Raw genomic sequence first — 16,150 nt, forward strand, 5'->3', positions numbered from 1 at the left:
GGGAAGAGCAGCCAATGAGGCGGGCAAGCTGGGCTCGCTCTCTCCTCGAGGAGAGGCTGTTAGGTGGGCTGCTTCTTCCTCCTCCTGGTCACAACAGCTGGGGGAGGAGGAGGGGCCGCTTGAGGTCTGTCCTGAGGAGTGCTGGTACACTTGTACATTTCCTGCACGTCGGGATCCAGGAGAGACGGCGGTGACAATTTTTCAACCTTGCTGGTAGCTGAGGGCTTTGCAGCCCAGCGGCCACACAAACCCAAAGACCTCAAGGAGCCGCAACCCACAGTGCTCAAGATCAAGGTGCAGTCCACACCACCGCGTAGCGCCAGAAAACATACAGAAAGGTCTCTACAAGAGCCCAAAACACCCCCAAGCATGTCTTAGGTAAGAATATATGAAAGACCATAAATAACAGTGAACTTGCCTAGATGCTTAGCTACTTCACACTGGGCAAAAGAGTTTTTTTGTTAATTATGAAAAGTCAGTCTTGTAGTTCTATTTCAAGATGTTTCAAGATATTCCGGTCTGGCTACAAGGAGCACACTATTTGACAATGTCTCCTTTTCAAGGTTTGGCTGCCTTCTGTCAAAGTCTGATGACAAGTAGCCACAGGAATGGAGAAAGGGGTTCCGAAAGTGTTTGAAAGAGGTTGCTTGTTTTTTGTTTTGTTTGTTTAAAAAAATAAACTATTTGGCAAACGGGATTTATGACTCAGTGTTGGGCTAATTTTCAGCTATTGCTTGTTGGTTGCATGAAGCAGCACTTTACAGAAGCCATCGAATACAAGGGTCTGTTGAGACAGTGCAAAAAGCCTGAACAGGCTAACAAGCCATATCATTTTCTTCAAAGGGATATCTATTTGTTTGTGTGTGTGTGTGTGTGTGTGTGTGTGTGTGTGTGTGTGTGTGTGTGTGTGTGGTTGCCTTGAAGTGTCAGCCACCGCTCTTGTTTGTGGCTCCCAGACTGTTTTACATTTATATTGAAATTTCCAGGTCCTTTCTGTTCTACTCCTTGCATCTGCACAACACTGACCTCCCAGAGCTTTAATCCTTTAACCACTGTCTGTGGATGACACCTAGCAAGAAATCTCAATCCCCTCCAGATACATCTATGTAATTACTGTGGGCAATCGAATCTGAAATTCTCCTCCTATGATGTGTCAATGTCTGGTTGTTTTCTCCAACCTTAAAAGGAAGTTTTCCCTTCCTTTTAAAAGGAAGTTTCCCTTCCTTTTTGAGCAGGCTCTACTGAATGGGAAAAAAAGAATATTCAAGCATCTTTTAAACAAATAAGCAAAACGCAACGAGATTAAAATCAGACAGTTTAAGAAGGAACATAGGCATTAGAAAGCATATTCCCATGTTGACCACCACAAAACTTTGTACTGCTTTAAGACACAGCAGAAACCTCTGTTTGAGCAAAACACAGAATTTTTTTTGACGCTTTCTGTAAGCAAAAGTAATATTTCTATCCTTTTTTAACATGGCAAATTGTAAATGGACTGGTTCTTATATAGCGCTTTTCCACTATACTGGAGCACTCAAAGTACTTCATACCACCTGGCTGATTCAACTATTCACACACATTCATACTTCAACGGACTCCTCAACTTGGGGTTTCTGAGCTACAAGCCACGTTTTGAGACCTAAAGGGGACCCATTAACCCAATTTATTATTAGGTTCCAGATTAGTTTTGCAAATTTCAGTGTAAAATATTTTAATTTAAAATTCTTTGGAAACCACTCTTTGCAAAGTCACAGGTCCTGTAATCAGTAACTTTTTTCCTACAGAAAACACCAAGCTCAGCTATGAAATGTTTGGTTCCAACATTTGTTGAAATATGAGCTTAATCCACAGAAATGTGTCATGGGAAAAGATGTACTTGGAAATATTGACATTTATAATATTTAAACTAATGTGACAGAGATTTTGGTTTTAAAGTGAAACGACTCAACAACTACTGGATGGAAAATCCATATTATGCACAGACAGATTCTAACAATTTCTGCCAATCCAAAATGTGCAGAACACTCTAGAATAAATTTGGATATCCCAGTTCTCTCTGAATAAATTAATATCCATGATATCTGTAGTCACCATCACCAAATGGAAAACTGAACAATGACATAGAGCAAATGGCAAAGACAAGAATCTGACCTTTTCTGCTCAGCCACAAGATGAGCTGGAACCCAAAGAGGATAAACATCCATCAAAACTATGACCATTCTGGTAGTGCTGACCTGCAGTCATCGCAGCACTGAGAACAGAGAACCTCCATTCTGTGTGATTTAAGGCCTTCAGAGGGCAATATGGAGACAGGTGGTTTGGCGCAGCAATTCTGGATGTTCAGCCTGATTAATAGTTATCAGGTCTATAGACCTGTAGGAAAGCATCTGTAATTAATTAGTGTGGCATGTGTTAGAGCTGCTTGAAACAAAAGTATTACTGCTGGATCCGGTTCACCCATTTAATCTCTACTAGTTTTAAATCAATCGTCTTACTGAAATTATACATCCATATGTTGCATACCTCCAGAAACTCTGTGATGTTAAGATGTAGATGTTAAAGGCAGTCATCGATTAAAGTCTCTATAGTAGACAGGGGAGAAAATTACTGCTTCTAACTTTTCAATTAATCGCTGTGTTAATTTTAAGCCATGCTGACAATTTTTGGTATCGAAAAATAGTGTCCACAGTGAAATACTCATTTAGATTCTGTGTTGGCTGATGCTCCTGTCTGCTTGGGGATGTGCAGTAATTTACTGTTGGTCAAATACTATGGATCAGAACAGTTATTTCAGGGAAACAGATTAAAAATACTGTGAGCTGTAGGTCACCTTCTTTATTTAAAAGTACAACAACATTTGTCTGCTCATTACAACAAAGCTTACTTCTTGTGAACCAAGAACTTTAAAAACCCAAGTGCTCAATCCATAACAAGACAAATTATCTAAAGGAGAAAATTCATGACCATTGCTTCTTTCCATAGAAGGGGGGGTCCTGCTAAAATGACACTGAATCTAAGAATTAGAGCCAAACATAATCAGAACTGTTAATTAGCCACTGTAAGAAAAACACCTAATAGTAATCATGTTAATGGAAGGACGACACAAGAAGAAACACCTGCTCTCAAAATGTTAAAATGCAAGTACACACACTTTTAATTTGAAGGTTTTATGCATCAAGGTAAGTAGAATAGATTTGAGACACTTGACAATCTTCCCAGAAGCGGACATCCCAGGAAATTCATTGTATGACCAGACTGTGCAATAGTCAGAGAAACTGGGAGGAGAAAAAAAAGCTCAGCTCAGACTCGGCACATTAAATGTTACAATTCTTCATGACCTCCTGGATGGTTTGCTTAGAAGGGCTGCCATAAGAATGCCTCATCTTTCCAAAAAGAACACAGCAGCAGATCTTAGACTTGCAAAGCAGCATTCGAATAAATCCCAAGACTTCTGAAACAACAGTCCCCTTTTACTAATATCTGTGAGGAAATGTGTTAGTGTAGCATGTTCATTCAACCGTTCATACCCGGCCATACAAGCACTTATTTCAATCCTTTTTCTACAGAAAGGCTTTCTATCTATCATTCAGACACATTCATACATGATGGATACACTTTAGAGAGTAACTCCCGATTAGATTGACTCCGCTGGATGACCTGCTCTGCCTCCTGAGCTACAGCCACCTCAGACTCTATATTAATCATTAATGCAGAAATCCAAAGGACTCCACTTCTTTCGTGCAAGTATACACTCATCAATCATAACATTATGACTACTGAAGTGAAGATGAAGTTATGTGAACTGATGTAAACAGTTTCTGATCTAGCAGTGAGTTATTGTAAACAATGGTTAGGGAAAAACAAAAGACTTAAACTGCTAACTGCTACTTTAAAGTTCTAAGTTTGCTAGTTGTTCAAGTGACTAAAAAGATATTTGCTGATCTCTTTGTAACAACATGCTCTTCTTAATGTTAGCACCCATGGAGACAAGATTTTGACACCTTTCATCATGAACCCTACATACCACCACAATTAGTCAGTAATTAGAACGGCCAATAACACCAAGTTAAATAACATTAAACAAGTGTTTACTGAGTCCGCTTTAATGGGGAAACAGGAGAGTTGATGCGTAGGCAGCTTGCTGCTACAAGGGACGGGTGTTGAGCACACGGGTCACACTGAGTGGGTGGCAAATACTGTGACTCAAGCACGGCTGGACAGTGTCAGGTCTTCCTGACCCCTATAGGGTAAAGGAACAGAGCAGGGAGTAGCTGAAATAGTAAGACTGTGACATGCCTCCGCCAACACACAGTCTGCCTGAGTGGACACCGTAGATAATGTGCATCAAGGAAAGTCTGTGTGGAACAACCAGAAAAAAGTAGCCTGGAGCTCTGTACCATTTTAAAGCACAGAAGAAATAGTGGCTGCATTTTTGTGCAAAAAGAATCCCTTTACAATTCAAGCTACTCAGGCTACTTAGTTTTGGGTTGACACACACTGTGAACACAGTAACTGGGTTAGAATAAGTAGGAAAACAAAGTGCCAACCAAGAAAGAAATAAATAAACACAATTCCTCGCTTCTATTTCTAACTATTTATTGGGGCCAAGAAAAAACAGCCTTCTTAGATAAACATTTTGTTTCTGCCATGTAAGCAAAACTTTTAATTCATCAAAGTTGTTACCTGAACAAATTAGCAATGATTTCCAAACTATGACTAAAATGACAAGTAAAAGAAATTCATATTTATCCGAGTTCATCATGTAGTTATCCTACATTCCACCTCATAAATAAGACAAAAGGTTCTCAACCAGACATGATACCAAAATAAATAAATTAAAAAAACAGCAGAAACTGCTTATTTGTTACAAAAATTCTCCTTGTTTGTAAGGACAATTTTGAAATATTTGTATGTATATTGATGAAGTATATTGAGATACTCTTTTACCTATAACATCCTGTTGTTCCTGGTTACCAGGTAAATTAAATACTGCTGAAGCCAAATTAATTCAGTATTATTTAATTAAATTATTTAATTTAATTTATCTTATACATAGATGCAATAAATGTGTGCATATGAACAGAAATGAAACAAGAGCTAAAACACCACAAGAGAGGATGAAGCAGAAAAAGCCTTAACAAAGCAGACTCCTCTAGTCTGCATGCCTACGCATTCCTTGGGCAAGATCCTGAACTCCAAGCTGCTCCAATCCAGTGTGTGCACTCTATAAATGAGTGTGACTGGATTAACAAGAGAGAACCTTGAGTGCTCAACTATGTACTTTACCATTTAGTAGAAATTAACTAACTGGACACATAGTAATTGAGCCCAACAACACTGACCTTCTTTTCCTTTATTAAAAAAAATATATCACTAATGGTTTTCAATGGTGCTACAGGAGGACTGGAAGATGACACATAAAAAATGTATCAACATCAAGTTTGTTTTAAGGTAGTAAAATATTTTATAGAAGCATAGAAAAGGTTACCGCAGAGTGAGGAGGTGCTATCACAAAATAAAGGGGGAAGTTAGAAAGAAAAAATAGGCAGGCTTGGTGTCTGTTTCAGAAGCCACGGGTTAGAGATAAATATCTAACTGCGTGCAGACCCCCACATCTTTCCACTGCCGCCTCCTCTTTGTCCTCCAACCAGCTACATCCATCCTTTATTTCCCCACCACCTTTTATTGTTGTCTCCTCCTCCTCAACTCCTCCCCTCTCTGCAGGTCTTCCAGAATAACAGCTGATGATGGGCATGACTGAACTCGGCCGAGAGCAGCGCAGAGAGGCTGAATTTGCCTCCTTTTTGGATATTTGTCTTGTGTTTTGCTAGGTGGTAAGTGAGCGAGTGTGTGCATGAGTATATGTACTCCACCAGCACCCACAGCAGTGGTGGGAGGAGACAACAGTAAGCGTGTCCCCCCTTCCTCCTCCTGCTCCTCCTCACTTCCTCCCTCCCCCCTTCTCTCGTTCTCATGCTTCTTCTAATTCATTGCCACGGACATCAGGATCCGTTCTCGCTCTCTCGCCATCATTCTGCTTGATTATGCAATGCACAGTCCTCCCACGATGACTAACTGGTGTTGGAGACCCACCGACTGCTTTTGGTTTTCTACAGAAATCTGCTCCATTGGAATTTACAGCTTTTCCTGCTCCTCTGGAATATCACCTGCCACAGAACGGTAATTCGGAGAGCTGCATGTTCTTACCAAGCTCAGAGGAAGCTTGGTGACAGAGAGACTCTTATCAGTTCATTCAGAAAAAATAATCACATTGCTTGCAAGGCTTTTTTTTTATTTATTTTTTTTTAAAGGCATTCATTGCTAATAGAGGGCAGTTGAAAGCCGTGACAGGGAAATCAAGAGAAGGAGCAGACGGTTAGTATAGGAGTAATTCAGGGGAGGTGGGAGGGAACAAATGAGGAGAAGCCCTCTCCTCACCACTACGCAGAGGCTGCTGGTGCTTTAGCAGCAGCAAGGCAAACCTGCTGATGAAAAAAAGAAGAAAAAAAAACTGGCAAGACAAAGGGGAACTTGATCAGAAGGGAAGTTGGTGGGTAGGGTTGCTGAACTTGACAGGTGGCGCTATAGACAGGAGAAGGGGACAAGTGTCACAAGGAGGTTTTCATTGGAAGCGTCGCTGAGCACTGAGAAGCTGTCGTGGCATCACCGTCTCTCTCCGCCACTTGGTCTGTCGCTCATAGGCACTGGAACAGTCTTCACCCAGCCTCCCCAACTCTTTTTTTTCTCCACATGTAGAATGCCCTTAAAGCCATGGTTTTTCTGTGAGGACTCAAAAAGCATGCCGGATTACGATGTCTTACACCTAAGGCGCCTTAGGGTAAGCCACTTTCCCCTTCCTACCCTACTGCTTTTGACTTGTCTGAATTTAAGAATAATTTAGGGAAAATGGGAATTATGCTCAGAACAACTACTTCAAGGAGCCTTGGATAGGGGGGATTATTCATTTAAGACCTATACAGAGGAGGTGGGTGTAGCATGCTCAATCTTTAAATCGAATTTATTTTAACATGGAGAATGCCAATGAGCATCATTGCTAACAATTTAAAAGCTTCATTCCAAGTAACCCAAAAATGAGGCTGACTGAGTGCTGGCTTCTAGCTCACAACTGAAGAGCTCAGCTAAGAAGCTCAGGTTGTAAGAAGCAGTCTTCAAAGACTAATCTCCATTCCACTCTACGCAGCCATTGTTGTATTTGATTCATGATTGATTTTCCTGTGGCTGGTGGGGTGGGGGGGGATTATGTTGGCACTGCCTGAACCAGGGCTGTTTGAACGTGTTTTTTGAGCAAAAACTAGCAGATTAGTAGTACAGTAAAAAGGATGCAGCTGAGCTATGAAAAGATACGCAATTATGATTAACTGTTACTTTCAGTGCTTGTCTGACACGGTCCCCTTCACTTCCTTTTATTCCAGATAAGTGCCCCCTTGCCAGGTTAGGTGAATTTCAGGACCATGGGTACTACAGTCATCACCCTTGATGACGTGCGGGCACTGGAGCTCAAGGAGGAGCAGGAGGAGTCCATACTGGCCATGCTAGGCATCATTGGCACATTTCTTAACCTGTTTGTAATCATTTTTGTTTATATATACACCACACTGTGACATACCAAAACTGAAGAAAAGGATTTCTAAATCAGAGAAAATATGCAAGAAAAACTGAAGTGAGCAGTAGTGAAGGACGGGGTTAATTAGAAAGTCACATATGTTGGAGAAAGAAGTTTGAAATGAAAGTCTATCCCAGAGAGAGGAGAAGGGAAATCAACAGACTGGTTAAAGATGTAAACAAACAAGCCATATTGCCAAGCCACAGCCATGAGCTGACAAGATAACAAAGGGCTGGGAGACATGGCAGGAACAGGACTAGGCTGGAACCAGGGTAAGCGGAGCCAGATGGACATCATCAAGCCCCCAGCCAGGACTGACTCCCCCGTGTGGCCCAAGAGGAAAAACAAAATTTCCCTAGATCAGATTTTTTTTGGACTGTTGTACTTACTGGAAAGAAGAAGTGTTGTAGAAAACCGATATATTTTCTCTCTTTTTAAATTCAAAACTTCTGGGACCATAATTGCTACTTGTCTGGAAGGAGTTTTCAACAATATGATTAAAAGCAAAGTCTATAAAGTGACAACTGGAAGCTGCTTCTGGAAACACTGCTGGTCACCTGTAAGTCTTCAGGGCCACAAAATGTGTTTGATTCAGGGCCCTTACAGTAATACAAATACAGCACTCTTCCTAAGCAATGTGGCTGTACTCTAACAACAGCTTCCGACAGACCTGCAACTTCACATAATGTGTGCTACAAATTCACACTATACTGAGGTGTTCTAGAAGTGCTTCCCAACCCCCAAAAGTGTGAATCTATTTTTGATAATACACAGGTCTTACACAGCAGTCACAGTTGCAAGACATTAAGGAATGGGATCAACTTGTAATTAAACCATGTAGTTTCCATTTGAAATGGGGCCTATGCTCTATATTCTTTCTTCATCTCTGTCCATCTTTGTAAGTCGGTGAGCGTGAGTAAAATGTGTCAGGTGCAGAGGGAGCGCAGAGGTCTCTTTATTTATTTGTTCATATTCATTTCAGGGTAGTGTAGCAATCATTTTCCTGCATTAAAAAGCTTTTGATAAATATCTGAATAACGTCTAGATGTATTGTGGAATAGGGGACATTTGAACAATAAACACCCAAGAATAACAATAAGAACGAGCTTCCAGCCTCATCTGTGAAACCCCCCAAGGTGTGTGCGTAGAAGGATTCGTGTATATAACTTTACGTGAATGGGATCTAATTACAACAATGATCACTGGTGGTGGCATCTTACGTCTCACCCTTGCCCTGATCCACTTCAAAGTGCTCATCTACCCATTTTAACTGCAAGGAGGGAAGTGTGTGGTAAGAGAATCTACAATTCCACGGGTGAGCAGCGATAAACTGCAAATTCGCAAATCCACAGGGACATTGTGGTAATGAATGAAGGTGGTGCTGTGGCGTATTTAGCTTTCACCTTGTACTGATGTCAATAATATGCCTTGTGATGTAGAAAATCCTTGAAGTGTGTACAGGTTTGTATAGAGAACAAAAGACTTTCTGTGCACAAGGTCAAGCATTTGATTCAAAAGCATTGTTTTCCTTAGCCGGCTATGAAAAAACAGTTAAAACAAATGAGTGGACAAACTGTGAGGCCTATGCATTTGGAAAAAACAAAGGAACTGCTTTCTTTGCCACATGATGAACCACTACCGACCATTACTCTCCAACATTATGCTAATGTTTAATCAGCAGGCATGATGCACCAAAATGGCCATTAACTGCATACAACATGTTTTAACTTTAAATCATATCTGTTTTAGACGAACTTGAATTAAGAAGTAAGGTGGAAGGGACATGTGTCATTTCTATTTATGAAATGCATTCCAGATAACTTAATTCCAGTTTTGAGATGTATGCAGAGATGACAAGGGGGGCAGGCAGTTATAACAAAACAAAACAAAACAAAACAAAACAAAACCTCGTAAAAGTTGACGGACCAATGTCTTTAGTCAAGTAAAAGTCAAAAACCTCTGACCTACAGAAGATTATCTTGGTGGACAGGCTGTAATTAGTTGACCTGTGTTGCTGCTGCTCTGAGATTTACTGCTCATTAAGGATATACATAAGATGTAAACAGATGTTTCACGAGCCATCTTTGCTTGGACTCCAGACATTATCAGTATACTGTTTACACTGCCCTTAAACTAGATCATATCAAGCTTGCATAAAGTTGGAATTAAGTGAATAAAAAAAAATCTAAGCATCATCAAACCACCTAACACCAACCATAAACAACACAGCCATTGTGCACCAATTCAGAATAGTGCTTTACTATAAACTCACCACAGTATGACAAGCTAATCAATTTATCCAGTACATCCTTCAGATATTGGATCTTTACGATCTAACACCCGATCTAAATTGGCACCATGACCCCAATTATGGACATTTTCAACAAAAACACTGTTCCAAATCGTTTCAACCTAGTTAACCTCAACTCCTCAGTATAGCACTATAAATTATACATAAATTATGTATTTGCAGCTTTAATGTTTTTGTATGTGATAAGCCAGTGATGGTTACACAAATAATATCGTCTTTTGTGTGTTATTGTTCATCCATTTAGGATCAAATCAGTTTAAAGGTCTGAAGATCTGATGCGAAATAATCTTCAATCAAATGTGTTAAACCTAAAGTTACAAGCCTGTTTTGAAAATATGAGGAGTAAAAAGAACAGATTTGTGTAAATACTCAGGTACAGTTAACAAGGTACTTTTTCAGTTCCCACCTCTGGATATTTAAAACAAATCTCCCTCTTACTCATTGCGGTGGTAGGCATATCTTAAGCTCAGGGGCTGGCACTGTAGGACTGCAATCTTCTGGACAGATACCTCTAATGTTAAGCCTGGAATTACACTTCCAGTTTGGGAGTTATAGGTCCTAATGCTCCTAATCCCACTGCGACCACTTAGAACTTAACCTTCTACACCGGTTCCAGTTGTTCCTGCAATCCTTGATACTTCTCTATTTTCTTATGCTCCTCGTTCCTGACGTTGTTGTCACATCTATCAAACCTACAGTCTTCTGCATCTTGTCAACCACAACTATGTCTGGTTGGTTGGTCATAGCTGCTTCTCTGTCTGAAACTAGAAATTCCATTGGACCTTCGCCCTGTTTTTAATTCATCACCTTCTTTAGTGGTGTCTCATATTGGTTCGATTGGGGCTTGGGGACTTCTAATCTCTATGCATCACAGATGTTCTTGGACACTATAAGCCACTTGGTTGTGCCTCTCAGTGTACATAGTCCCAGCTCACATCTTCCATCTTGCTACTATGTGTTTGATAGTCTCTGGGGCACCTTTGCAGCGGTCTTCCTTTCTACCATGCTCAGAGCGCCTCTGTTCTGTCCTTTCTAGCCAGTGGTAAGATTGATGTCAGCCACTTCCCTGTATAAGTCAATAGTACATCCCATGTGGCAGCTTAAAACCAACCAAGGCCCTGAAACCAACTAATCTTCACCCTCAACCTTCAGGTACTCGCATAGCAGCGCCCTTATTTGTGCAGTCAAGCAATCAAGGAGTGCTGTTAGCTGTCGGGTTCTGGTGCTGTTCAGGTCTTTATTCCGGAGACTCGTTGTTTCTGCTCTGGAAGATTGCTATGGTACGCTCAATTTCAGTTCTGGCTGTGTCTTCCATTGTGCAATTGCTCCCTTGTAGCTGAGCGTATACTCTGAATGGATCTTTGGCAAACAGGCCATTAATTCTCTTGGGCTCTGCTTCTCTGGCACTTCTTCAGCCTAGTGGGCAGAGTTTCGCAGTTTTTGGTTCTTCATTTATCGAAAACTTGTTGCGCCTCTTTTTCATTCAAGACATGACCCAATTTGAGCAAGCATTTGGCAATAGTTGGAAGGGAAAACTCCCTCAGACCTCAGACAGACCCGGGATTAGGGAGGGGCACAATCTCCATAGAGACAGAACAAAAGCACTTCAGAAGAGAGCCAGAGATCAAAAGTAACTAATGATTAAATGCAGACAGGTGTATAAACACACAGTAAATGAAATAGGTGAGTGAAGAAGCAGGATAGTCCAGGATGGGAAGCTCCCAGCAGCCTATTGCAGGGCAACAAAAGGAGGATAAAAGTTCAAGACCCCAAGATCCCTCACATTGTTACTGGAGGCCAAGGTAATGCAATGCAAGTATCTTCTTTGACACCAGGAGCAAAAAAAACCAAACAGCTGAATTATGTTAGTGTTAAAAATTTTGAAACAAAGTATGTTTTAGCCCAAAATATGAAAAATCGTATAAATATTTCAGCTATATTTAATTAATTGTTTTATTAAAAAACAGTTTTTTTTTTTTTTTAAATACATATATTTTGTGTTTTGGACCATGCTGTATTTAAAAATGAGATGAAAATTATTTAAGTGCTCCATCTCTCGATGTGTGTCAAAGTGCCCGTTATAAATGTTACCTCGAGCCAGTTAAGAGAGTGCATGGGAGAGTGGAGAGGAAGGTTTCTTCAAACCCCGTTGTTCCTTGGGGTAGCTCAGATTTGAAACAGGCAATGAAGGCTAAGGTGTAGAATGAAGAAACTTAAACTGCCTGTTAAGGATACTACATGGATGGAAATGGGGGAAAAAAAAAAAGAGCAAAATTTTACTAAAAGCTTCACAGACTAGAGTATATTAAAAAAGGATGCAAAATTTCTATGGGACTGTATTTTTTCTTGTGCACGTGCAGTCAATGTGATGCTAAATTAAATAAGCAGAGCATAGACAATAACTTTAGAGAAGCAGAGAGGACCAGTGAACACCAGCTCTGGTCAGTCATTTATTCACACCTTGGCCCTCTTGGGCACCTGGCTTTCATGTAGAAGGTGGGCCAGCTGGTCCCAGCTTCTATTTGGCAGGACACACTATGATTTCAATTAGCTCTAATCAATGTCTACTCAACACATGACATTATACCGTGCTATTAAGCTGGGTGATAAATATATCAGTTTTAAAAGGAGAATGCATTACAAAGGACATGCTTCAACACAGCATGTGGAAACACTAGGATTTAAACACACGTCAGAGGCTTTTACCAGATAATGAGGAGTAATTACAACACTCATAATGCTATTTATCAGCTGTTATTTAATTACGAGACCAGGGGCACATTAGTACAAGCCAGCATGCATGCTTACATAATCCTGCAAAGTGAAACAACCAGCAGCATTAGGCACAAACAGGTAGCATACACTCGCTGTAACAGGCTCTGGGATGATAGCAAGTGCTCAATGCAAATCCAGGGTAGAAACACTGATGCTAGAACATGTGTATAAGTTTTAGCCTAACATAAAGCTAATTTTCCTGTACTCGTTTTAGTATGTAAGCATAGACATTTCCCTAGGCAGAGCTTACTCAGAGGGGCATGATAACTGAGCAAACTTGTTGGTGTGCAGACCCAAAAACCCAACATAACATGCCTCAGTGTAGATGACATTGTGCATAGGTCAAATGTTGTGTGGTTGAGAGGATGAAAGGGAGCAGTAGGAACACATTTAAATCATGGAAGAAGCATGAAAAAAATAAAGATTCTCAAAACTACCATGAAAAGCACAGACTATACTACTATACTATATATAGGGTTGATAAGCTTGGAGCAGATTCAAAGCTTTGTAAAAAACCTTTAGGGTCTTTCCGAGTTGCGTGTTTTCTCTAGGGTCAAATATTAATTTGATGGGCCACATGGCTCAGCTCTCCTGTGAATGCACTACGGGTACAATTTGCAGATGGTTACTTTGGTCACTCTGTGGGTTAAATGTGTAAACTGATGCGAAATGATAGACAAGTATAGAAAGACATCTGAAGCATGACTACAGTCAGACTATAAAAAGGGTCATTCAAGCACTAACAACCTGCGTGCCCCCAGATGAGACGACACAGGATATAAGCAGTGGGCTGACCTAACCTTAACTGTGCTGCAGCTCACTGTCTACATTCACTTGCATTCATGTATATATTTATCTGCTTAGCACTTTTAATTTTTATGTTTATTTAAGTGTTGTCTTACAGGATGTTTTGGACTAAGTACCGCAGAAATTTCCTAATGTTGAAAACCTGCTCAACATTTGGCAATAAAACCCTTTCTGACTGTACAGACAGCTTTGTTGCTTTTGGCTCACACAGAGGCCTGTCTGAGAAGACAGACTGAAAAAACAAGAGATTACCTGAGTGTGCACAAAATATACCTGCTTCCAGCTGCACCCACCGAGGCAGTCTTACCTTATACACTAGTTCAAATGTAATCAACTCTTAACAAATCAAAACTGCTCAAAGTACACGTGTATATATAGTAGTATATTGTCAAATATATTCGTTCTCTTTCTGGAGAGAAAACAAACAACAAAAAACATTTTAACCAACTTGCTGAACATTAATTAGAAGAAAACTGAAATAAAATGAAGAACTGGGGTTTCCTTGTATGGAAACAAAATTATGAATGGATAGAGTATGAAAAGTGTAGACTCCTTTAAACTATACCACTGGGATGGGTGTGGGATTTAACCATACAAATTCCAAAGCATACAAACTCCAATCTTCAGCTTAACAATCTGCAGCTCCATCTGCTGTTTCATTTAAAACAAATCCATCATCCACCACACTACCTACATACAAAACAACATATGTACAGACAGCCCTCCATATAATTCTAAATTACAAAGCCATGCTGCAGTAACTAGAATGCAGTTATCACTGAGATCAAAGACTGGAGTGATCCAAACCCAGGCCACTGGTTGGCACATCATAAGCCAGAATCCAAACACAAGCTAAAATTCAGACAAATATCATTAGGGTAAAATTATTTGGCTGAACAAGAGAAGGCAGGAAACTGCATGCAAAGATGGGTTGACAGGGTGCAATGAGAAACCTTAACAACTCTTACTGCCTCACTTTTTTTTTTGTTTTATTCCACTGCATCAACAGATGTCATAGATCACAAGATACAACATTTAATGTGGTACAATAACCTTTATGCACCAATACACAATATTACCTCTTTCTCATAGCCATAGTTATCAGTAGTTAACTTTTAAAAAAAATAAAATTTTAGATTATATATTCGATCAGGTGATCTCTAACCATGTCAAGTTCAGTCTGCTGGTTTGCTTCATATGATGTTTTCACTCCCCATGTTACTATTGCTCCTCTCTGCCATCTTTCCTCATGCTCTTGAGTAGATGACTGAGTAGATGTCTGCTGCTCCCTGTGCCTGGTTCTGCAGGAGGTCTCTTACTTTTAAAAGACAGTTTTTCATCCGCATAACTGTCAACTTCACATTCACAGGGGATTGCCTGAAAATTGGGGTTCTCTCTTTGCTATACAATATAAAATTACTCTAAAGTCCCTGGAATCCAAGATTTCATGTAGCTTTGTCTTCAACAGTTCCCCTGCTAGTCTCTTGCAAGGATCTAACAAGATTACTTTTAGATGACCTTCCAGTAATCAGATTAACCACATGTATATGACATGGGTGTGTATTTTTGTTGTGTATATTTGTTGTGTATAAACAACAACGAACACATTTAGCCATTGAGCATACAGCTACGGTTATTTGTGTAAACAAAAACTTTAAAGTGACATATAGGTGTTAGTTGTCAATGAGAAGCTGTTCATCCCTTTTTATTCAAAAAAGGATAAATGGCTTCTCACTGACAATCAAGCATACATCACTTTAACAGTCTATTATATTTCTGGGAGCTCTCTCTCTCTGTCCACAGAACGCTGAGTGTTAAGTAGTAGACTGCTTTTCTGTTTTTTGCTTCCCAGGTTGATAGCATTCAGTTAAATTTATTTTTGAAAACTGGTCAATTTTTTTTTAATCTGCCCAGCAACACAAATGTCAGAAACCCTTCAGGAAATTGATTTCACGATGTTTTCAAGTATGGAAAATCTAAATAATGAAACATGGAGTGGTAAGACTTCTTAATGACAGATTTCTAAACACATACTATAGGAGCAATGATAACCAAAAACTTATTAAGTCTAGATTGGAAGTATGCAGCTTTCTGCATTTTTATAGTGGGCAAGCTAGATTCAATTACAGGACATTACATTGTGCTTGTCACAGACTTACTTGTGTTGATCAATATACTCAGTGAAAAACGTAAGTTACTATCAAGCAGACCAATCACAGCTGTTACAGCGTACAATACTGCAATCTGTAATCTGTAATGTCACTTTTGGTAAGATGCATACCAGGTTACAGCAAACAGACTGTATATAAAGGTGTTATGAAGACTCGAGGTGACTTGAGCCATAAACTATCCCCATCTTGATGTCTAACAAAAAGTGAAACGTTTATTTCATTCTCGTGATTGCAGTCTCAGTTGTTCTCTAGTTCTGTGTCATTAATCTCATACAAACTCCGCTACCATCAACTTATCAGCAGTCTCCCCTTAGAGAATTTAACATGTTGCCTAAAGGTCTGTGTCATGTTTGATGTAAACCACAAATATCCTATTTCCTTTGTGTGGGTAAACACTATTCATTTCAGTGAATAGAAGGAAAGATCTAAGGGATACAACATTATTTTTACAGATAACCCTTT

General features: G+C 39.9%; 1 protein-coding gene across 3 annotated transcripts in view; it reads right to left on the reverse strand.

The window, feature by feature from the left end:
• Window positions 1–16,150, reverse strand: part of birc6 (baculoviral IAP repeat containing 6) — a 172,503-nt gene that overhangs the window by 33,087 nt on the left and 123,266 nt on the right. The gene's annotated exons all lie outside the window — the stretch shown is intronic.

Source organism: Oreochromis aureus, linkage group 13 (assembly GCF_013358895.1).
Source record: "Oreochromis aureus strain Israel breed Guangdong linkage group 13, ZZ_aureus, whole genome shotgun sequence".
Classification (NCBI taxonomy): domain Eukaryota; kingdom Metazoa; phylum Chordata; class Actinopteri; order Cichliformes; family Cichlidae; genus Oreochromis; species Oreochromis aureus.